Here is a 25,948-nt window from a genome sequence, read left to right on the forward strand (position 1 = left end):
AGGATTACTTTTTTGGGGAATAATCAGTAAATAGTTACTGATTACTTTTTTCAAGTAACTTGACCAACACTGTTGACAACAATGACAAGAGGTATGTTTGGAAGAATAAAACTGACACTTTAAAACCTATGAACACTGTATCACCTGTCAAGCATGGTGGTGGTAGCATCAAGCTTTGGGACTGTTTTGGCTCCAATGGCACTCGAACATTGCAAAGTGGATGGAATAATTAAGAATTAGGACTACCTGTCACGATCCTGGGTCTTATGACCCAGTGTTTTGAGTTTTAGTTCATTTTGATGTTTTAGTTTATGTAAGCCCTTCAGGTTCCTAAGTTCATTTGTTATCATGCTTAAGTGTTTCTAGTTCTTATTATTTCCCCCTCGTGTTTCCAACTATGGTAAATCTCCCCTGCTTTTCATGTGTTTCATGTCTGTGTCTTACATTGTGAAGTTTGGGTTGTCATGTCTACGTCTCATTATGTTTCCTGTTTTATTGTGAAGAGGTCTGGTGTTTCTGTGTTCATCGTGTTCAGTTTTACTCTTCCCCTGTGGCGTTGTTATGTTCATGTTGATCTACTGTGCCTTTCTGTTCCATGTTTCAGATCCCTATGTTCTGTCTCCCCCAGTCTGTTAAGTCCACATGTCTTGAGTTCCGTCAGTGTGTTTCCTGTTTTACTTTCACAGTCTGTTCTATGTTAATGTTTCTAGTTTTGCTTCCCTTGCCTCGTCCTGCTTAATCACTCTCAGCTGTGCTCTCCTCCTGTGGCTCATTCCCCCTCGTTATCCCTCAGTGTATTTAAGCCCCATGTTTCTCTTTGTCAGTGTTGCGTCCTCCATCATAGCTGTGTGATTTTTCCCTGTGGCTCCTTGTGCTTTAGTTTTTCCCAGTTTAGTTTATTTTGTATTTTTTTTCGTGTCCCACTCCACGCCAGCAATAAAGCTGTGTTTTTTGAGTTTACCTTTTGACTCTGTGAGTTTGCGTTTGGGTCCTACTCTTGCCTGCACACAGCCGAACTGTGACACTACCTCCAAATTCTTCGAATTTACCTCAATGGATGGTTGAAACTTGGACACAGTTGGGTGTTCCAACAGGTAAATGATGACAAACACATCAAAAACTAATTTTGAATGGATGAAACATAAAGTTTCTGGGATCCCAAAGCCCTGACCTCAACTCTACTGAAATTTGTGGATTATTTTTAAAAGCCCTCTGTACCAACCAATTTAAATGAACTCTACCAATTCTGACAAGAGGAGTGGTCAAATATCCAGCCAGAACAGGCACGTGCAGAGGGGGGCTAGAGGGGCTTGAGCACCCGCCCCTTTCCTGATGGGTGCCCAAGGTGCCCTTTTGTTGAGGCAACTTTTTAAAAAAAATGTTTTATTTATTTTTATGTGTGTGTGCGTGCGGAGTCCTGTCTGTGCCCCTCAACAATAATATTTAACTATTAATCACAGTTTTGCTAAATAAAAGGATCTGGCTTGTATCAGTCACATGATCACATTTAACCAATGATCGCCCTTGACGGCAGAACGCGCTGGTTATGAGCCAGGAACGAGCTCACAAAGAGCACGCGCATTTTTAGCGGTCCGGAGCTGTAGGAGAAACACAAATTAACTCAGAGACACAGACTGATGTGACAAAACCAGTAAGTAGGTGTACAGCGTACACTGTAGTGTATAGCACCCAGGAGTATTAGCTTATTACGTAAACGTTGGTAAGTTGTCTTGTGGCAACTGACGAACTGAAACAAACGAGCGTGCTGTGTGTGCAACAGCGCAACAAACATTACCTGTCCTTTTATTAACTGCACAGGTAGTGCTGGTCATAGCTGCTGGCTACCTGGCTGTCATGGGTCTGTAGCTCTGTCACCGTTTTAGGGAACATATTTAGTTTTAAAGTATTTAGAAACATATTTAGTTTTAAAGTAAGTTTCCGGGCTTTTCCTGCCTTTCTGGAGGGATTATATTTCACTAAAAAACGATCTAATATGCATGTCCACATAATAATTATTATAATTATAATATATTAAAAAACACACGCTGTATTTTAAAGAACATACATTAAGAAGCAGATTATATTAGATTTATATTTTAAATAAGACAAAATTTGGATTTTACAGCAGTAAAATTATTGTATCTCTACAGTTTAAAAATGTAATAAGCTTTGCCCCTGCACAGAGTGGATAGTGAAACAAATGGAATCATCATAATGACATTATTTCATATTTATTACTTTTTCCCCCTCATTGCTTTATTATTGTAGCTCTAGTAATAAATAATAATGTAAGGATTCTGGATCAGCACCATGATGCCCATAGTATATACAGTATTCTGAAGAAGGTCTAAAATGTCCCTGTGTGTGCGTGCATGTGTGTGTTTTATGTATATGGATTTTTTTAAATTATTACTCAGGATATAACATTGTCCAGACATGCCTGGTAAGGACATGAGGAGGAAACAGTAGGAGCTGTGTGAGGCTACTAAAGGCAGGGCTATAACATTTTTCTGTCATCATTTTATTATAGATTAAGTGCAAGAGTTGTTAGGTGTGGATAATTAAATTATAGTTTATTGCAATAGCAAGTTGTGCCTTGTTCTCACATAGACAGCAAGTGGAGAGTGATATATGAAATGATGGGATGGAAGGAAGAAGAGAAGCAAAGAGTGAATCACAGGCAGAGCCTAAATTATTTCTCACAGTTTTTTGTTGCCTTATGGTTCCAAGCGCTGTCACCAATCTTTGCATTTTGTTATTATCTCATGACACTTGTTTAATCAGCTACCATCCCTCCTATGGACTTTTTACTGTCTACAGTCTCAGATCAACACAGCCCTGCCCTTCCCATATTAGATTCTTGATGAATGTGTGTTGTTGTTATTCAGCCTGGTTCAATGTGCCCCTTTTTAACTTTGAGCACCCGCCCCTTTAAACCTCTCTGCACGGCCCTGAGCCAGAATAATGTAAGAAGTTTGTTGATGATACCAAAAGCATCTAGTTGAGTTGCAACTTGAGAGATCTTTAACCAAATATTAGTGGAGGTGTATACATATATTTTTAGCATCCATGAAAAAGCCACACTGGTAACTGTGTTTTGCTAAACTCTTTTGTACTAAGACATTTTTCTGACCCTGTTTGCAATAGAGATGGCACGATACCACTTTTTTATGTCCGATACCGATATCATAAATTTGGATATCTGCTGATACCGATATGAATCCGATATAGTGTTTTTCAACAAAACTGTTTTTTTAAATATCTTGCTGCATTTTGTATAAGTTCGTACTCAAGTTTAAAACAACAACTACACTAAAGCTATTCTGTTATACCTGTATGCAAAAAAAAAAAATTTCATAGTTCAGCAATACTGATCAATCTAATAAACTTAAACCTACACCATCCTCCCTATTCTGGTATTTTAAAGAGTACTTAGCGTAAATATTAAGCAACCTAACTAATAGGGTTCCAACTCCCAGCAACAACAAAAATAAATAAATAAAAAATAGGGAACCACCCCTCACGCTCCGCCTCATGATGCTTAATCGACGTAGTAAAGTAAGTAAAATTTTATTTATATAGCACATTTCTAGATAGACATCACAAAGTGCTTTACAGATATAACAACTGAATCAACCTTAATTTGATCCAGTGTGAAAAAAATGCACAGAAATCAATTATTTTTCAATATATTAAAATATTAAATAGATTCAACATCTTTCTTCAACAAAATTGCAGACTGCACAGATGGTACCTTCCCAAAGGAAAAAGTACTATAGCTTACTAGGGTATATATATTAGACTTAATAGTTACTATATACAGTAATTGACTTCTATTCATTTTACATCAAATTAAAACTTTGGGTGTCAGATAATTATTTATTAAAAGCTAGACATTTTAAATGAGAATAAGAAAGAAAAGTATGTCTTTCTGCTCCCTTTTCCCTGTTAATGCCCTATCGGCCCCCCTGGCTAAACTTTGCTAGATCCGCCCCTGCTCAGTTACCAGCGTCAGCTGCGTAGAAAAAGATCCTGGTGTAGAAAGTAATATTAAATAAATTCTAACAACAGCTTATCAAGCTTAAACGTGCTGCTGTTGTTTATCCGCTGGTTTCCTCTTTCTGGTGCAAAGTGGGCCAAAAACAAACAAGAGAGACGGACTCGCGACAGAAAAGCCGATCAGCTGATCATTAAGCAGTTTCATGATTGAAGTAGCAGCAAGAAGAGGCAGCCGCTCCATATATCAGTTGTTAAGCTTAACGCAGGAATGCTTTACAAACATTCAGAGATGGACTTACACACTTGCTTTAATTCTCTCTGGGATAACTTTGTCGGAGATGAAATGCCAGGTTGCTAGCGAAGCTCCACATGCTATCCAGACCACCGACAGGTCCTGCATGCCACAGCCGCTCTATCACGTGATGCATACTGCTCCGACGTGCTAACGTTCTGAGGCGAGTTACGGCGTGTTGCAAGTTTTGTGAGGTGCTTTTGTGATATTTAATGGATCGGATTACATTTTTTATTTTTCTCCGATATCCGATCCAGTAATTTAGGTCAGTATCGGACCGATACCGATACGTAATATCGGATCGGTCCATCTCTAGTTTGCAATGAGGAACCATGATTTGAACATTTTGCATGCAGCTGTTTGGAGATGTCTTTGCTCTGAGTGTTCATCTTTGCACATGGCCCAACCTGCAATAAGCAGCATTACATACTAATTATTCTTAATTGTTCCTGACACAGAGAAATGGTCAGTGTTTTCTACGCCTCCCATAGCTGAACTGTCACACAGTCATAGATTTACAGTTATATATTGGTTGTTATACTGTGGCTTTACTTAGACTGAATCATGAGCTCTGTCATTGCTGTCAGGCCATCTTGCATCTTCCATCGTGCCAGTAAGTCTGTTTTGGCTTTCATTATTTTTGCATCTGCTGATTATTATTTTTTTAATTTATCTGTTTTTAAACAGTTATAGAGGGTTAAAGTGTATGCTTCAGTCTGCTGCTTATTTGTGGTTGCATACCCTGGGCATTATAAACACAGCAGTCGCATAAGAAACCACTCACGTCTTGAGCAAAGCATAACATCATTCAGTCTATAAATATGACTGACATTTATCTTTCTGTCAATATACTGCTAAATCCACTAAGTTGAATATTCTTATATTACTGGCAACTGTATTCCCTAAACAGGTAATAGAAAATGGGTTTTAAGAGCCCTGTCGCTTTATATCTGGTGACGCCATGAGGAAAATTGTTGCATTGATCACTTTGGGCACCACGGGGCATTAATGGAGGGCTGGGGTCAATCCAGTCTAAGAGTTTGAGTCTGAGAGTCTGAGAGTCTGCGTTTATTATTCAGCATTTGATACTTATGAGATCAATTGATTGCACTGTTCTGGAGGCAGACGGACACAGAAGGAGCCATGAAGCTAATTGGTGCAATTTACACCTCATCAGAGGTCACTGGTGGACCTCAGCATATGATGACATCATAAAGCAGAAATAACAGTGTGCTACAATTAACACTGACGGAGTTCACTATCAAAGACACCTGCAGGCAATATGTGTACAATGTAATTCATGTAATAATTGGCTGATATCCTTATTAACAATACAATAAAGTATATTATTAGTATAAAATCAGGTAAATTAATGACTCAGAAGAAATCCAACATTCAGCACATGGTGTGTGTTTTTTCCAGGGCTGCTGTAATCACATTAAATGATCATATAGGTTTTTGTGAGGAACAATCAGTGTTGGGACTAACGCGTTATTAAGTAACGCGTTACAGTAACTACGTTATTATTGTGGTAACGAGCACGGTAACTAGTTATTATGCCAAAATCAGGAACGCGTTAGTCGTTACTGGGATTTAGATAGGCTCGTTACTCGTTACTTCGTGTGGTGGCTATCGCGGAGCTTCCACAGATTCAGTAACATTAGCAGGTGGTGGAGGCCAGCAGGTGGATGATGGAAAGCAACACGTTCTCGGGCTGGAGAAAGGGGACGCAGAAGGAAAAGAGACCCGAGGTGGCCGCCGGTCCAAGTGTGAACTGAACTTCAGGTAAGAAGTTATGACCTGCAGTCTCTCTGGGTCAGATATGAACCAAGTTTAGGTGGAGTTTATTTTCTTTATTCTGACTTTTTCCGTACTGCGTGCTAGCTAGCATGACGGAGTTTCTATACAGCTGGGTGGGTGCTATGATGTTACTGATGTTGAACTTTATTTTGTTCATAAGTTATTAGAGTTGCCAACCGTCCTGTCTGGTATTCAGAGAAAATATTACGCGTTTCTTATTGAGGTGAAAAGGAACAGTTTGTCCCGGACTTCAGCTACAATGAAAAAGACACAAAGCTGGAGTTATTCTGTGTTTACGCTGCACAGCTGCCTCTTCTTCTCTCATCCTCTCACCCTCCCTCTCCCGTTTCTACTTCAATCATGAAAACTGATCAATGATCAGCTGATCGGCTCTCTTGTTTGTTTATCGCTCACTTTGCGCCGAAAGAGGAAACCAGGGGATGTCGCGCTAAACAACAGCAGCACGTTTAAGCTTGATCAGCTGTTGTTAGAATTTATTTAATATTACTTTCTAGTATCAGCTGATGTTTGCTGGAGCCACAGCTGTAAACCTGCTGGTCATGATATGGTTTGGATATCTGGTGAGAGGGAAACATGAAGATGAAACCAGGAGATGTCCTTACTGGATCATCAGAGCTGAACAGGTGATGGAGAAACAGGTTTACCTTTTAGGTGACATGAATGAGTTGAAGGGAAGTTATGAACTGTTTCTGAGAGACAAATAACACCAGGATCCTTTTTTAGGTAGCTGACAGCTGGTAACTGTGCAGGGGCGGGTCTAGCAAAGTGTTGCCAGGGGGGCATGTAGGGCATTAACAGGGAGAGGGGGGCACAAAGAAATACTTTTCTTTCTTATTCTCATTTAAAATGTCTCGCTTTTAAAAAATAATTATCTGAATCTTACAACAAACGATTGATAGATTGATGCATATATACCATCAAAATAGTGTACATCACTGTCACAACAGTGTTTGTTTTCATTCAAAGGCTTTATGATTTTTCCTATAATGGTGGGCCGGTCTCTAGTCAAAATGCCCGGGACGATTTTCCCAGTCCCAGTCCAGCCCTGTATGCAGCTCATCTGCAGTCTGGTGTTGCCTACATCTTCCTATTCAGAAGGCAGAATTTCTGAGTTCTGAGTACAATCAAAGCACCACGACTGCAGTTTTTGTGTTGGATGTAAAAGGCGCACATGACTCTGTGACGTAGGCTAGAATCATGGCAGCAGTCAATGACGGTCCAGGCGTGGGATTTCTCTCATGGAAATATGCATTATACATTATACATTATATTTTCCCTTCTATTGGTAGGTGGCACAGTGCACTTGTGGCAAGTAAGCAAGCTAGGAGACTGGCAAAGTTATGGAAGAAACACATTAACAAGAGAACTCTGAGTAAAACCAAAGTTACTTTCCCTAGTAACTAGTTACTTTGAAAGTAACGAGTAACTTGAAGTAACTGAGTTACTTTTGAGAGAAGTAACTAGTAATGTAACTAAGTTACTATTTTAAAGTAACTTACCCAACACTGGGAACAATACATACCAAATTTTACAGTGGACGTCATAGGAACAAAGAGGGTGTAACTTCAAGATTTATCAAAGAGGAAAGAAAAATACATGTCCCAGTCAAAATTCAAATATTTTATATTTTATTTATTTTATACTACCACTTCATAGTAAGTTATCCAGGGCACAAGAGGCATGACTGTTTTAAAAAGTTGATGCAAAACATTTTTGCAAACTAGTTAGTAAATAGTTATGTCTTTATGTTACACCTATGAAGTCTATGGATGCAATTTATCAAGGATAAAACCCTAACCCTAACCCTAACACAGGCCTTTATACCAATTGGCAATCACCTGTGTATTATTAAAAAAAAAATCCTGATTGCTTTGCTTGCTTATAGTTTGCATAGAAGACACCAACTGGTCTGCACTCCCTAACTACTACCTGAGTGGAAATGTAGATGCTTTGCCAGAAGTGTATTGCAAACTGGAAAATGAGAACATTTTTTTCTTCGAAGCAAAAGTTGCACACAACACAATTTTTATTTTGAAGCTGAACACTACATTTCCAGTTTGTGTGGCACTTTTCACAGTTTCGCTACCACTTGCTGACTAGTTGGTGAGTGTTTGCAGACAAGTCAGCATCTTCCATGCAAACAACAACCACAACAACCTGCTGGCGATCAAAGCAATCCCAAGAAGGTTTTCAGGGCAGCACTATAATAGTCTTTGCAACTAACTTCCCATATCATCGGCCTCCAGCTATTTCAAAATCAATCAAAGAATATCTATTTTCTTTACAACCAGACAGATTGTTGACTAGCCAGTTGGCCTAGAGTGTGTGACTGTGGTCTAACCCAGGTTCCTGGCCTTAACTTCTAGTTCTAAGAAAAGCCCTAATGTGGCAGTGGCCAAAATGCTAATGTTAAGGCTCCAGAGTCCAAAACCAATGAGTGACATCATGCCATGTCCATCTTTTGTATGCAGTTCATGGAATAAGCCCCAGTAACATTTCCTCTTTATTTCTCTTGGTGCTTTGTGCTGCAAAATGGCTGTGAGGTCACGAGAAGTGTATTTGTTTGGGATGATTTCAAAGTCACAATAAAAGAGACACATAACATTCGTAGGGTAAAAGTTAAAGACAGGCAGTCGCAATCAAAGCTGAAAAAGCTGAGAGAGACAGACATTCATCAGGGGAGCATGTGGACAGAAAAATGGATAGAGCTGTCAGCTTTTCCAAACTCAAAGATCCCCCATCAGAAAACACACACACGCTCATACACCACAGGGGTCTTGATATACGAGTGTGCAGTCATGTGCTTTGGTTGCGGTAGTCGCCAGTGGCGACTGAATCACAGACCACGATGATGTCATATCTGTCTGGCTTGATACTGTGTGGATCCGTGTGCGTGTTTTTCTCTGTGAGTTATAAAAAACGACTGACCTCAGCATTACAGTAAATCTCTCCCATTTTCTTGTTGTTGTTCAGTGTTTCACCATAAAGATGAGACCTGATGCCACATGTGCAATTACTGGCAGTGAACTCATGCTGGAGGCTTGATATATGGAGACTTACCCAGGATTACCTCTGCCGCCATTACCGAGGGCACGAGATGAGACAGCGTCATATTTAATAATGGAAATCATGATGTTTTTAAATAAGGGCTTTATAAAAAATTAATGGAACAACCAACATTTATGACCTTCCTTTTAATAAATTGCCATGGCCAGTCAGGACACATTGATAATGTTAAATACACCGTGGGTTATGTGTTTTCGTTTAGTCCTCTAAGCTGGACAAATGACGTCATGAAGGTGGAGAAGTTCTGATCCTTTAATTGCAGAATTTTTACATAAATTAAACCTCACAGGTGAGAGAGAAATGGGAGAAAACAAGTATTTTTTTTTCTGTAAATGTATTCTTGAATTGATGCAGGATGACAAGGTGGGCTGTTTGCCAGTCCAACAAATAACTGAATCTCACTTCTTGTAATGAAAGATTTGCCTCTCCCTTCTTTTCATTCATGCATTTACATGCTTCTAATGTAGGTCATTAACTTTGTTGATTTTGGTCTGTCTTTATTTTGCTTTTCTCCATTTACTTTCCCCTCAAAGCTCAACTAGTTGTGGTAGAATGCAACCCCTCCCTTAGACTGGTTCTGTCAGATGCCCCGTGTGTAAAGGGAGTTCTTCCTCTCTGATGTCGCCAAGTGCTTGCTCTTCAGGATTTGTCTGATTATTTAGGTTCTGAAAGGAAAAAGCACCTGCTGTGCTATATAAATAATACTGAATGGAAATATAAGGTGAAAAACCATGCTGACTAAATGGAAAGCCTGTATGAGTGCATGGTGAAACCAGACTTCATCACACAGTACTTTCTTCATTAAACCAACCAAACTGCTCACTTTGACGACCATTCTGTGTGTTGATCAGGGTTGTCACAAAAATGTAATGTTACCAGGGTAATTCACATTAATAAAACTTGTTCAAGAAAGTTATTGGACCAATTTTATGTCCAAACAATAGTTGGAATTATAATTGAACATATAACTAAGAAAGTTATAAATCCAAACTGTTATAAAGTACTGTGCAAATACCGTAAGCCACCTCTCATTACTTTAAATTTTGTTTCGAAGGAAACTGACTTTTTTTTGTAATATTGTAAAGCGGTCTTGAACCTTTGATCTTCATGCTTTCTTTGGAAATTGGCTGCTTTTTCTCTCACTTTTAGTACAATCCTTGTACCTTAATGTTTTTTAGATGATTTTCTTTGTTAGTTAGTTTGTTTGTTTGTTTGTTAAGCCACTTTAAAGATTGACCTATAAGTCATTCAAAGTGTCATGTCTGCACAACACTGCCTAAACAGTGATAGGCACTTTGTTACTAGCGCTCAGTTGGATCTACTAAAAATGGCAAAGACACATGTAACTTATGTTTGAAAGTCATAAAATAGTACTAAGAGCTATTAGCTCAAAACGTGCCATATGCACTTTGTGCTGTGTGTTCTTCGGAAACTGGACAAATGTGAAATTACTGGTTCAAATTATCATCACTATGCAGGGAGGAGGTCAGGAGAGAGATACAACAGTGAGTCTCTAAAGCCATCTGTAAAACATGGTGGAGTCTCTGTCATGGTTTGGCGTTGCATTTCGGCCAGTTTTGTTGGAGATCTTGTCAACACTGATGGAATCATGAACACTGATCAGATGTTGATCCACCATGTAATGCCATCTGGAGAGTGACTGGCAACAGGTTCATTTTTCAGCTTGTCAGTGATCCCAGACACACTGCCAATGCAGTAAAAGTGTGCCTAGATAAAAAACACACAACGCAACACTATCAGTAATTGATTGGTCGCCACAGAGCCTGGAGCTCAACATTATTGAAGCAGCATTGGACCGTCTTTACAAAGCATAGAACAACTACTAGCCAGCACTGAAAAAAGAGCCTTGAATGTCCTTCAAGAAGCCTGAAGAACTATTCCTGAAGACTACTTAAAGAAATTACAAGTCTTGTCAAAGAGAGTTAAGGCTGTGGTGAAGAACACAGGTGGTCACAAAAACTGACATGCAAGCTCACTGCACAATCTCTATTTTTGCCTCCTTTTCTCTGTTTCCATTGTCCAAGCAACATAAAAAGAAATGAACGATGGCACGAAACTATATGTTAGAACATGAACAGCAATTTTTATCCTCCTTTTTACAGCCAAAACTATTATCACAAGTGTGATATAAGTGGCATATGACTCTATTATAAAATCATTTTTGAAACAGAAGGCTTCATGTCAGGAAGATGAACTTGGCATCAAAATGTAGATTACAAAAATGATATTTTTTTTCATCTTTTATAACCTGTTTTCAACAGCCACATACCCCACATTGTAGTATGACCCTTGAAACTGTACCCAAACTGCCCTTTTGAACTCTTCCCCAAAGCGATTAGGCACAGGGCAGGGCTCTAGACTAACTTTTTGCCACGGTTGCACTGGTGCGCCAAACAAAAAAAAGAAAAAAAATTTAGGTGCACCCAAATTTTTAACACTGCGGTTTTACATGTGCACTTTTTTGGGGGGAAATTGCTGTTATTACAGACAATATTCATTTGCAAACGATTAATTAACAATTTTGTCAACACAAAGTTCTTTATTTGAAGCACATTTCTTCAAAAAAAAATGAAAAAGTGCTTGTGCTGAAAGTGCTTTGGCACTCTTTGGCAATATTGTAGACAATGTTAAACTTAATCATCACACAGGCCTCCTCTGACGACCTGTTTGCTGCTGCCTGCCACTGAAAGGTAGTGGGGAGAGGAGACACTTGGGCAGTGCATTTATAGCAGCATATAATGTGTTTTCTGGACACACTGTGCTTTTTCAGCATTGAGAGATTGATGGCTCCATGTCAGAGCACTGGCTATGAATTTCAGACGGATCAGGCCTTAATAAAAAATGTATCAACAGTTCTTTTCATCTTTTCTTTTTACCCACAGCTCCATCTACTTCTGCCGGGCCTAGGCTGCTCACTAGGGCTGGGTATCATCACTGATTTCTATAATCCATTCGATTCCGATTCACGAGGTCCCGATTCGATTCAATTATGACTCACATAGTCAGAAATATTAAATTTCTGATCATTTATCAGTACTGATACTGTGAGACTTTATCAGAGGTGTGAGCATCACAGCAGATGCCTTTGTGTCAAAGTAATTGAGAATAAAACACAGAAAAACATGAAGGAGATTTTCCCGGCTTGGCTTTTTATAGCAGATAACCTTAAAAATATTCTGCAATTTTGCATAATTTTAAAAAGTTTAAATTTCTTCAGTATTAAACAGCAGAAATTAGGTTTTCTTGTCCGAGGTCATTTAAGTAAAAAAAGAAAAGAAAAAAAATTAATTAAAGCATTACTACGCTTGTGGATGGTGTAACAATTGCAGTTGCAGTTTTGTAGAGAGCTGAAATATGAGCTTAAAATCTAATGCACTTGTACATGAACTAATAAAGTCTAAAATGTGGGAAAAGGATATGCTCGACGCATAACTCATATCAGGGTGAAAGTCATTAGATATGTTAAAGTTATTGTACAAAATAAGAAATCATCTTGAATAGTAAGCAGTGCTAAACAACAAATCTGTGTGTGGTTCCTCTCTCAATGCCTACAGCTTGAGCTGAGTTGCCTCAACATAAGGATCAATTTTTTGGCCTTGGAGATATTCACTGTCTGTGGATCTTTCAGCATTTCGGTCGCCTTCATCGGTCCATCCTTAAATATCTTGCTGCAGGTGGTCCATCCGTAACTGTCTTCCCCAGGTGTCTAAATAAGAAGATGCCGAAAGACGTGTCAGATTCCTAGAGGAATAACGGCTGTTACAGATATTCAAAGACAGATGCACCCCCCGATAGATCTCAGTGAGGCCATTTGCAGGTATTAGGGTCAGGTGCAGCGGACAGATGCGTCATTAACATCACAACTCTCCTCCTTTTAATCAGAGCATCACTCATCCCTGGCACTCATCCTCCTGTTTCTCTCATCCCTCTCTCATTTCACTCCATCTCATGTAATTGCAGAAGGAGAATTATTCGGCTGGATGAATGACCACAATGTAGCTTTTTGTTTGGGGGATTTCTTTGCAGAAATAGAATGTTTGTGAAGAACACACAACATGAAACTGTTTGGATTAGCTAAAAATCAGAGGTGCAGATATTAAAATAATGATCTTTATTCTGTAGCGCCTTTCAAAACAAACTTCCACATGACAAGACAGGAAGCAAGTAGTGATAAAATGTTTAAAAAGATAAAGGTAAAACTACATTTAGAAGCGGGAGACTGGTAGCACAATGAGATTAAAAGCAAGGAATAAAGAACATTTAAAAACAACATAGAAGAGACAACTAGACGGGACAGTCTAGTTGTCCCGTCTAGTTGTTCATCTCCATCTAAAGTATAAAGGTCAGTCTTTCGAGGATGCCAATGTTCACATTTTGAACAGAGAAGATCAATGGTTTGAAAGAGGAGTGAAAGAAGCCATCTATGTCTACTGTCAATGACCATCTTCGAACAGAGGTGGTGGTTTACGACAGTCCCTTCCCCAGACTGGACCATTTGACCTCAGGAAATCACATGATAGGGTGGGGCTAGGTTTCATAGTGGGTTCACCCAAAACCTTGGCTGATTGTGACCTACACCCGTTTCCACACCTTAGCTCGTGTGATTAGGTAGAAGATCATTAGGGGGTCCATGACTCGGGACACTCCCAGAGTGCTTAAAATCTGGAACTCCTCTAGTTGCTCTTAGAACTTATAAAGCTTCTTGGATAAGAGGCGAAACATCTTTAAGAAACCTAATGAAGTCCAGAAGCTTCTCTTTTCAATCTCCTTACACTATGATGACCTGGATGAATGAGAACGTTCACATAAACATTTAAAAATAAAAAAAACAGGTCAATGAAAAGCATTTTTCCAAATATTAATATAATTTAAAATTATCACTAAAAAGAGATGATAAAACAATTAGAAAGAGCAACAAAATAACCAGGGGCAAAGAAAAGGTTTGATTCTAAAAATATGTCTTTATGAGGGATTTAAAGGATGACAAGGAGCTTGCAGGTCTGATCTCCTCAGGGATGTTGTTTTTCCAATGACAGAGTGCCCTGACAGAAAAAAGCCCCATCACCCTTTTTGTCAGCTGATATTGTGGGACGGCCAGCAGAGACTTGGCTAAGGACCAGGGGCATACAGGGTCAGTGAGTCGTCTGAGATATATATTTTGGTGTAAGCTCAAAGTCTTAAAAGTGAGCATTTAATCAATTAATTAAAGTCACTTCTAAAAAAAGGGGGTGACCAGTGAAAAGAAGCTAAAGTAACAGTAATGTGCTCTCTTTCTTTGGTTTTAGTAAGGCCAACTGCTGCATTTTGGACCAGATGTATCTATGGAAACACTGTCGGAGAACATACCCCTGAAGTACACCACAGGTCATCTTTATAGAAAGTGGATGTGACTTGCCAGTGACAATAGTAAAAGACCTACTTTGAACCTGAAATGCCAATTCAGTACTGAAGATAACCCCCCAAAATACTGTAGCGCTCAAATATAATAAAACTAAAACAGAGAATTTGCCATCATCAGCGGCAAGTAGCACGTCATTGATCACTGTGAGCAGAGCTGTCTCTGTGCTGTGGTTTGCTCTAAAACCCAGCTGGAATAGTTCAAAGAGTTCATTTCTGTTTTAAAACAGCAATCAACCGTTCAGCAACAATCTTTTCTAAAACCTTGGAGAGAAAGGGAAGTTTGGAAATGGGTCTAAAATGATCCAATTATCCAGGGTTTTTTAGAGATAGAATGTGTGGACTGATAGATTCATTAACTTCCCCACAGGCAGGATATCCAGGGCACACGAAGAGAGCTTAATTTTATTAATCATCTCAGTCAGAGTTTCCATAGATGGAGATGAAGTGAACAGCTTTTTTAGTCATTGTAGAAAAGGCATAATAGTCCCATTGCTATCAATTTAATTCATGATTAAAAAAATTCTCACATTTCTCCAGGGAGGGGTCTATACTTATACTTGGTGGAGCCTCTGTGACACCATTAATTACTTTAAAAAGAGTCCTGGAGTTGTTTAGGTTCCTTTCAATGACTTCTGAAAAACACCGTGCTCTGGTATTTTTTTATTTTGACCTCAGAGTTAAAATTCCTCATAGAGGCTTTTAAAATGTCAAGGTTAGAGTGACAGCTTGTGTTTTTACTGTAATGTTAATAGATGTCCCCGTTCCCCCTCTTTTCTTTGCTTTTCACCTTTCTCAGTAATTTCTCCTGTTTTCTCCTGGTGTCATTCATCTTTCTGCGCCTTTGTTTGAACTGACTGAGTGAAAGGTAATTTGTTCATTTTTTTCTTTTAAACTCCCTGCCCTCTCTGCTTCATTATCCACCACAGAGCGGTGACACACCGGCATGGCATATGCAGTAATTGCCTTCCTTGTCAGAGCAATTGAACTTTTACAGAAATTTCTTTCAGCACCTTGAACTTTCGCCTGCGGTTTGCTACAACTTGTGTTTTTGGTGTCTCAGTGCAATGAACGCTCGGCCTTTTTCATCTTCTCCTTTGTGTTTTTCTCTGTTTCTAGTCTTGCATCTGTGGGTCCAGCCAAGAATTCAGAACTGCAAATATATTAGTTTCTATGCTTGTAGAAGATTGACATGACTAGAAAATATAAAAAATGTATTATAGCTGTAAGGCCATTCAGATTAAATTTGTTAATGTCATTATTTGTGATTGGATCCAAGATGCAAGTGGTTGTGTTGAGATCTTTGTTTTGATCTTTTGAACTCTTAAAAACTCCTAATTTACTGAGACTTGGCAGCCATACCCTCATGGACGTACTGTAGTCACACTTCTTACTGCTCTTTCCATTCTATCGTCTATTTCTCACCATCTGTCCTTGAGATGGATAGTTGCTTGTTCTCTTTTGTCAATTTTCATTCTCTCTTTGCTTCTCTGTCTCTTTTGCATTCCATTCTTTCTCTCTCACTCCATCAACAGAAATGCTTTACTGTGGTTTCTGGTGCTTTGGTGGAGTTCTTCCCTATTACCCCCCGAGCTTCGGCAAATGATGGAATAAGCCACTGATAGTTCCACAACCCTAACCACAAACATACCCCACCTCCTGTGTAGAGTGTGTCTTCTTACACATTTGTGTGCAATTGTGGGAACTGAGACCGCTCTATAACATCTATGGAAATAAGTCTCCTCCTCTTCTGTTAATATGTTGCCATGTGTTTCACAGACACAACATTGTGCAAGGAGAGTCAATTAATATATCACTACTTCAAAGTGACCATTGTTCGGACTTGTTTGGGAAGGGGGAGCCGTTCAAAAATAAGTTCCTGTAGAGGGAAATGAGCTGAAACAACTGGTTTTTGTCACGGGCTGCGATGGCAGACCGTGGAGTGACAGTGAAAGCAGGGCCCAAACGCGAGACTCTAAGTGAAGGACAGTGGATTTATTTACAGGAGGTGAAAAACACACAACTATATACAAAATCCCAGCACTGTGGTCCCGTGGTGATTCTCCCTTAATCCCACACAGTGCAGATGTCCGTGAGAAGTGAAAGGTGGCGACTCCAAAAAACTCCAATTCCCACACCGTGACTTTAGAGGCGTACTCCGCTCCCGATTCCTGGTAACACAAAAGGCAGAGGGTTAGCAGGGGATCTGTTTCCGCGGAGGTTACGTAAAAGCTCACGGCAGTACTGACGAGTTCTGACTCAAGGATCCAGCGTCGGCCTCAGCTCAGCTGCAGTCCTAAATGCCGTTCCTAGACGAGCGTAATCTGCTGCAGCTGGCAGAGGACGACGAGCGGCAGGTGCGGCCGTCTCTCGAGTAGACCACTTCCGGGTTCGCAGTCTCCTCAGCGAACCCACACCTCCGGAAGCTCACACAGAGACACATGGAGAGATGGAGAGCAAACCAATACAACACACGGAAAACATAAACATAAACATACACTGAAAATGCCTGAGCCCTGGGTCCCTAGACCCAGGCCATGACAGTACCCCCCCTCTAAGGGTCGGCTCCCGACGACCCAAAAACACAAACCAAAAACAACAGTACAACCAACCCAGGGCGGGCGGCGGGAGGTCCAGGACGGAGGGCCCCAAAACCACTCCGCTAAACAGCCACTACAAAGCAACAACAGAAAAACACAGTTCAACAGTCCAATCCCCCGGTCCAGCGGCAGCAAACACAGTTCCGGCGGCCGACCCGCAGGATGGCAAAACAAGCGGGACCCGCCGCGGGTTAGACAGTGGCGGCAAAACAGTTCAGGTGGCCTACCTCTAACCCCTTGATGGAAACGCAGCAGCTCCGGCGAGCGGCCACGGGTCCGGCAGCCGCGGCGGAACGGTTCCGGTGGCCTGCCACGGGTCCGGTGGCGGCGGCGCTGCTCCTCTGGCGGCCTGCCACGGGTCCGGTGGCGGCGGAACGGTTCTGGTGGCCTGCCACGGGTCCGGTGGCGGCGGAACGGTTCTGGTGGCCTGCCACGGGTCCGGTGGCGGCGGCGCTGCTCCTCCGGCGGCCTGCCACAGGTCCGGTGGCGGCGGAACGGTTCTGGTGGCCTGCCACGGGTCCGATGGCAACGTCGCTGCTCCAGTGAGCAACAGCGAGGCGTGGCACATGGTCTATGACGCGCCGGTCGCTGACGTGGACGCACTGGACGTGGATGGCGTGGAGGCCGCGCTAGACGTGGAGGTCCCTCCGGTTCGCTGACCTCCGGCTGAGCGGGTCCCTCCTCGGCTGGCAGCGAGAGCCCCTCCTCGGCTGGCAGCGCCGGTTGTTCCTTCCGCTCGCCGAGCTCCTCTGCTGGTGGTTCGCTGAGCTCCTCCGGCTCGCTGAGCTCCTCCGGCTCGCTGAGCACCTCCGGCTCGCTGAGCTGCTTCTGCTCGGGCATGCTGAGCTCCTCAGCTAGCCGTGCGGGCACCTCCGGCTGCGCTCCAGTCACAGATGGATGATCCGGAGGCGAAGATGGTGATGCGGTGTACGCAGGCGGGGAAAGTGAAGGCAGAGCCGGTGAAGAAGATGGCAGAGGGGTGACTACATGCGGATGAGATGACGACGGCGCTACATCCACGGATGGTGAAGCCGCCAGCGGCATGGAGACTGCTGAATGAGGCGACGCTAGTCGTACTGTAGGCCGGCTTGCAGCAGCGTCAGCGGCGTCACCATCCACTGAAAACAAAAAAGCAGATGGGGTGAGAAATGAAAAAGTGTCCTTATTACTCACCACAGCCGGTTCTTGAGATGTCCGGGAGGGCGGCTGCGGTGAGGAACGCCGGCGGCGCGAACGTCGTTTCCATGTAGACGTCAGGGCCGGCGTCTCAGGCTGTGAATCCACCAGCTGTCCGGGCCGGTGAGCAGCCTGAGGAGGAGAGTGGAGGTGGAGGGTGGAAAGCAGGAAGTCCAGGACAACTGAATTAAGGGAGTCCACCAACCAGGGGAATTCAAACAGCATCCCCTGCAGCCGCCTCTCCACGGCGCGACGCAACCCCTCCGTGGGCTTCTCCCACCACAACTCACACATGCGGTAAACCTTGTCCATAACCTCCCCCCTGAGCCTCTCCTCAGAGACCGCTGGGTCCAGACGTGGCGCTGTAAACCGAGCTGAAGGTGGCCGCTGATCGGCTAACCGAACTGAAGATGGCTGCTGATCAGCTGACTGAACAAACATAGCCCCAGAATAAAGAGTTCCAGACGAAACAGTCTTGATTCCTGGATTTGAAAGAACGTCAGGCGCACAGTCTTCTGAACCTATGGGAGAATAATCGCTCTTAAAACGAAAACTTCTATTTTCCCAAACCGGAGAAACACGAGCTGTAGTGTTCATGAAGCTGGCGGAATGTGACGAGGGCGGATTTTGATGTGGCTGCTCCTGCAGTGATGTGGGAGCGCTGGGTGTGTCGGGTGGCACGAGAATAATCCCTAGCATCTTATAGAATGCCTGAGCGGGCGTAAGCTGATTGCTGTCAGGCTCATAGTAATCCTCCCGGGACCGGCTAGGGCGTTCTCTGCGAGACCGAGGCGTCCGCGGAGAGGAAGCAGACGAGTGGGCCGAAGGGTAGGCTGCCAGCGAGGAACGGCAGCACGGAGGCCCTCCAAGCACTAGTCGGGTCCCGTCAAAACGGGAGCTGCGCTTCCGCGGTGAGTCCGCTGGGTCCATAGTGGCTGGATCCTTCTGTCACGGGCTGCGATGGCAGACCGTGGAGTGACAGTGAAAGCAGGGCCCAAACGCGAGACTCTAAGTGAAGGACAGTGGATTTATTTACAGGAGGTGAAAAACACACAACTATATACAAAATCCCAGCACTGTGGTCCCGTGGTGATTCTCCCTGAATCCCACACAGTGCAGATGTCCGTGAGAAGTGAAAGGTGGCGACTCCAAAAAACTCCAATTCCCACACCGTGACTTTAGAGGCGTACTCCGCTCCCGATTCCTGGTAACACAAAAGGCAGAGGGTTAGCAGGGGATCTGTTTCCGCGGAGGTTACGTAAAAGCTCACGGCAGTACTGACGAGTTCTGACTCAAGGATCCAGCGTCGGCCTCAGCTCAGCTGCAGTCCTAAATGCCGTTCCTAGACGAGCGTAATCTGCTGCAGCTGGCAGAGGACGACGAGCGGCAGGTGCGGCCGACTCTCGAGTAGACCACTTCCGGGTTCGCAGTCTCCTCAGCGAACCCACACCTCCGGAAGCTCACACAGAGACACATGGAGAGATGGAGAGCAAACCAATACAACACACGGAAAACATAAACATAAACATACACTGAAAATGCCTGAGCCCTGGGTCCCTAGACCCAGGCCATGACAGTTTTAGATTGAGGATGAACAGAAAGGATGTACTTACATTAAATAAGAATTGCTGAATTGTGAATTATATGACACTCCTTGAGTAGAGCTTAGTGGTGGAGTGGTTGAGTCTTCAATAACAGTAAGAAGGTTTCTAGTTTCAGCTTCCTGGATGGCTGAGGACTTCCTGTGTGAAGTCAGCTCCTACAGTCCAAGGACATGCTTGTCAATGTAGCTTGCCATCACCAGTGTGCGAATGTGTGTGTGAATGGGTGGATGACTGGATATGTAAAGCGCTTTGGGGTCCTTAGGGACTAGTAAAGCGCTATATAAATACAGGCCATTTACCATTTAACTTAGGCCTCAGTCAAACAATCCAAGAGACAGGTCTGCAATCTGCTGGAAACCTCTAGTTGTTAGGGAAAAATTAATATTTGTGAGTGGTTGGTGGCTGTTGCTATAGATCAGTCACAAAGAGGGTGCTGCACCAAAAACTTTCTTGTGATTGCTTTGGTCACCTGTAGTTTGCAGACCAGTTCGCACATTCCATGTAAACACCAAGTACTCACCGTGCTTTTAAGGTTAAGCTCTCTATTTATGTTTTGTGCCAAACTACCGCTCGACAAGTAATTGGTGAGTGTTTTCAGATGCGTCAGCATGTTCCATGCAATGGAATTTGATAGCAAATGAAGCAATCGAAAACAGTTTTTTGGTGCAGCACCATTTTTATCTATCTAGCAACCTCCAGAAACCACTTACCAACTGGTTGCAACCTCCAGCAATCAGATGGCAACTCGTTAGCAAATACACATTCAAAGATGCACCAGATGGGTTCATACAAAAAAGTAAGGGGTCACTGACCAGTCTCTAGGCCCGTGTCACTAGGGTCTTAACAGTGATTATAAATTGGCTATAGGTGTGACTGTGATAGTGATTGTCTTTGTTGTCTCTGATTGACTGGCAGTCTGTCCAGGGTAAGCCCAGCCTCTCGCCCAATGACAGCTAGGATAAGCTAAAGCTCTCCCACAGCTTACCATTTGGATAAACAGCTGAGAAAATGGATGGATTTATCTTTAAATCAGCATAATATATCCCCCAAAAAACAATAAGTACAAACATAGAGTATGATAAAACTTAGGCCAGGGCAATATGAATGCAGTCTACTGATTGAAAAGGGTCTTTTGGTTGCAAATGGAATTGGGAGTCATGGGAATGCATTTGAGGGCACACACAAGCATAAATAAAAATTTGAGATGCTTCTCTCTTTCAAACGTGTTTACTGTGAAGCTAAATTCCACATCAACCCCACAGAAATGGATTACATGGTTTCCATTTTGTATATTCTTACACAACAGACACTTGAAGGAGGAGACAGAGAACTTGACAGAAGCACAAAGACAAATGCTTTCCAGTGTGTTTTTGACAAATTTTAGACAACATTCTTTGTTTTGTATGAATTCATTTGGTCCTACGTATCATTTCAAATCCATCTTTTTAATGCATACACACTCCCTGTTCATGCATTCATATATGTGACCCCGTGCACTTAGCAGGGACATGTCTTATTGAGGCTTTGTAGCCGAGGCGCTGAGAGCTCATTTGTGACTTTGTGTGTCGTAAAGGTGTTGAAAGATCAGGCACAGAGTTCGGCAGCACCCTCTCATGCTAAGCAATACCAGCTGAGGTACAAGGGCCACATCACATATAGACACACACACACACAAACACACACACTCCCTATTATCACTTTAACTACATATGCATTACTGCCTTTACAGTGTCTGAAGAATCAAAACCAGTGATTTGTTTTACAATACAAGGGCTTCACCCAAAGTGGACTTTAAATTACACTGTAAAAATGTAATTCCAAGTGTAATGGTAGGAGATTTGCTGCATACGTGCCCCAAACAGGATTACGATCACTCACCAGGGCTGCTTTTATTAAATAACCAACCCCCCCAACAGAAGTAAATTCATTCTGAGGCTGTACAAGAGAAAGCATGCAGCAACTAAATGTTTTGGCATATCACATGTATTAATGGCTTGTTGTGTTCTTTAATGGTCATCGGTATATTTTATGCTAATAAATCTATAAAATTTTTTTATTGGGCCTCATAATTTGGAAATGGTGAGCTACAGAATTGTACAAAAGTCTTGTGCCACCCTTACATCTCTGTATTTTGCTTCCAAAGAGTCAGACTTTCCTCTAACTTTTAAAGTGGTCTTAAGCAATTGCTCTTTGGACTTTTTGAACGTTTTTCCAAGTTTTTCTTTGGACATTGGCTGCTTTTTCACTCATTTTCAGTCTATTCCTTGTACCACACCATCTTCATAGTAATTTTGTTTGATGATGATGAGATGATGATGAGATAGGCTTTATTTGTCAGTTGCAGGTCTTTTGCCCACAACCGTTTGTTTGTTTGTTAAGCCATGTAACACTGATCAGTGAATCACCAGAGCATACAAAATCCTGGGGTTGAAACTCAACGGATGAACCAGTGTTGTGTCTATTTAAAATGTCACCTTTCGGTACTTTGTTACTGTGAGCATGTTTCAAAAAAACACAACTTGTTGTCATAAATCGATGACAAATTCCAAAGATAACACAGTTTGATAGAGATGAAATAGAAAAGTAACAATGATCCACCAATATTGTCTCAAAAGCATCTGACCAGAAAGTTTGCCTACGAGAGTTCAAGTTGTGTTGAAGAAAAAAGGTGGACTGACTTTCAAGCTTGTTAGAATTGCACTAACTCTTTGCTTTATATATTGTATTTCTATATATGTTTTCACATTTCAATAAATCCATGCACTTATTTCATATTTTGCCTGCAAATGAAGACAAAGACCTTTACAATGTTAAAAGTGCATGCACATTTTGCATGGATTAAACCTTTACTAAAACATGTCACGTTTTCAGCAAATTATTTCTTTTTCATTCAAAGGTCAGAGAGACATTGTCACCTATGACCTTTCACCTCCTTCTTCCATGTTTCTTGCAATGATGCTGCTGTGGGAGCTGAAGCTTATTCTGCTGTTTCACTCACTATGAAATGCAAGAACGTCACCAGGCCAGTGAGTGGGTAATGTGATCCTCAAAGTACTGCTCTCTGGGGCTGCATTTGGATTCCCCAGCTCCTGAAATTAAGCTTTTTTTCCCTACTGTTACTGTACAACCATCAGTGAGCATGTATGTGTGCATTTATTTATGCAGGGAAACCTGATTGAAATACCATTTTCTTATTGGATTACAACCAAACAGGGGGGGGTTACTCAGAGTTGTTCCAACTTTTCCTAAAGCTCAAGCCAGAAAAACATGAAAGGATTCCCCCCCCCCCCCCCCCCCCCCCCCCCCCCCCCCCCCAGTCTTGTGGTGGTAGATGCACATGTATGAGCCCAATCAAACCATTTGGTCCTTGAATGTAAATTCCTAAAATTACCTTTCCACATGTCAAAAAAAAAAATCTTTAAATGTTGACAGTCTTACATGCCTCCTGGTAGCATCCCATGTTTCGCTGAGAATAATTTATTGTGTTTTAGAGGAAGAAAGGAAGGTGGTTTTCTCCCCACAGTAATGAAAAGAAGAGCAAGGCTAGATGGTTCCTTCTATCCACAAGACTAGTGAAAGCCAGGAGGGGAGTAAAGGTTAGGTTCAGGACAGAGTGAGGGTAAAGGTCAGGCATGAAGTAGTGAATGTTAAAGCGACTGTTAGAGTTAAAGACAGAGGACAGAAGAAAGGTCATGTGGTAGCGAGGTAGTGACAGAGTATGACATTAATCCACAGGATTGCTCTGTGTGTGTGTGTGTGTGTGTGTGTGTGTGTGTGTGTGTGTGTGTGTGTGTGTGTGTGTGTGTGTGTGTGTGTGTGTGTGTGTGTGTGTGTGTGAGTGAGCACCACCAACCTCGTTCAGCCAGTAAATCTGACAGAACATTTGTTTGGCCTCTGAACCATGATCACCCCTCAGAGTCCTCTTTCTCTCTCTCTCTTCCTCTGTGTGTGTGTGTCTGTGTGTGTGTGTGTGTGTGTAGCTTATGCAGGCCTCATCAGATATCTTATAAGATATCTGATGAGGCCTGCTTATCCCATCAGCGAAGAAGACAGAAAAGGGGAAAAACAGAGAGAATCAGATAAAAGGAATCGGCATCGATGATGAGTGCTTTTAAGAGTTTCAACAAGAAATTTTTTATGCAAAAGATGTAAAAGTGAGGTAAATATTTGTGACTATAATGACAAAGTCTTTCAGTGTGCATTGACTTGGATTTGGGCTCCATATACAGTTGTGGTTGGAAGTTTACATCCACTCATCATGGGCATGAATGCTGGTTTTGTAATGATTTCTTTGAACTGTTCTTTTTCCAGGGTGGAATGATTGTACAGCACATCTTTAAGGACTTTAAAAAACAAGAGTTGGATGCACAAGTTTGAATTTATTTTTTTAATCTTTTCTTTTCCATACACGCATGCCGAAATATATGCATACGCTCACGTAAATCTTTTTGTAAGTTGTGCTCAGAGATGGGCAGTAACGCGTTACAAGTAATGCGTTACTGTAATCTGATTACTTTTTTCAAGTAACGAGTAAAGTAAGGGATTACTATTGCAAAAACGGTAATTAGATTACCGTTACTTTCCCGTAGGAACACTGCGTTACTGAGTTACTAAAACCGTGATTTTCTTGCGAGAATGTCTCACGACAGTGACGTAAGCGAGTGCGCCGTTAGAGACAACAGCTGTGTGCAGATCAACAATGGATCACATATCGATTGTGGGAGAGAGTATGAGCGTGCAGCGTTTAAAGCGTGGAAGTACTGACCTTACTTTGAGTTTGATTCCATAAAAAGTGACAAAAACATTAGCGTCCATCATACGTGGGAAGAAAACTTCTTTTTACAGCGAAAAAAACCCCTAAACTTCCAAGCAAGCACCGAGTGCACAACGACGTAATGGGAAATTCACAGAGAAACTCGCGGATTCTTCAACTGACCGCGGCACACCTGCACCAGGGTAAACCTCCGCCTACCCTACTCCTGCTTTACAGGTGAAAATAGAGCAACAGGACCGCTGAGTCTTTGACTTTATTTATTTCCTGCTGTGTTTTACTTGCATCTATTTGAAAGAGTGAGTGTAAACACAAAAAATATTTTATTTTATGTGCTGGAATGTGCAGAAAATAGGTTTAAATGTTAAACTAATTTATTCAAGTCAGAGAATGTTGCATATAATTAAATTTTTGCTTGATGCATAAAGTTAAAAGATTAAAACTAATAAAACAAGTTAAAAAAAGAGACTTTTCCATTTGATTACATTTTGTATGATGGATTATGTAGAAAAAGTAGAATTGGGCTGAAAGATCTATCGCTTTATCACCTATTCAGGTTGTAAATCGTGTTTTTAAAAAGTAACTAAGTAACTAAGTAATTAATTACTTTTGAAAATAAGTAATCAGTAAAGTAACGGGATTACTTTTTGGGGGAAGTAATCAGTAATTAGTTACTGATTACTTTTTTCAAGTAACTTGACCAACACTGGTTGTGCTAAAGATTTCCACGGTGCTTTGCATTTTAACTTCAAAACTGCATAACAACTGTTTTCGTAATGGATAAATTGAGCTTCTGAAATGGCCCTCCCAAAACCCTGACCCAAATACTGCTGAAAATTTACTTAAAATATCAGATGCATATTATCAAATATCTAGTCAGAATTATACCAGAGGCTTGTTAAACTGTTGGTTTAGTTGCAACTTGGTAAGAGAAGGGACATTTTGCCAGATATTAGTGGGGGGTTAATGTAGACATTGTACAATGTATGGATTGGAGTAATTCCAAAATAAACTTGTGTACCAAATTATTGTCTTTTAAAGTTTTTAAAAATGTAAAGTCATTAAAAATAAAAATTACAAAATCAAAATTACCAGCAACTAGCAACATTTGCTAATTGGCAATAAAACTGGATAACATCTTAAACAAAAAAATCATGACATTAGACTGTTGACAACAGGAGATGAAAAGGTAATAGATTGC

Source organism: Rhamphochromis sp. 'chilingali' (assembly GCF_963969265.1).
Source record: "Rhamphochromis sp. 'chilingali' genome assembly, chromosome: 1".
In the NCBI taxonomy this organism is placed as follows: domain Eukaryota; kingdom Metazoa; phylum Chordata; class Actinopteri; order Cichliformes; family Cichlidae; genus Rhamphochromis; species Rhamphochromis sp. 'chilingali'.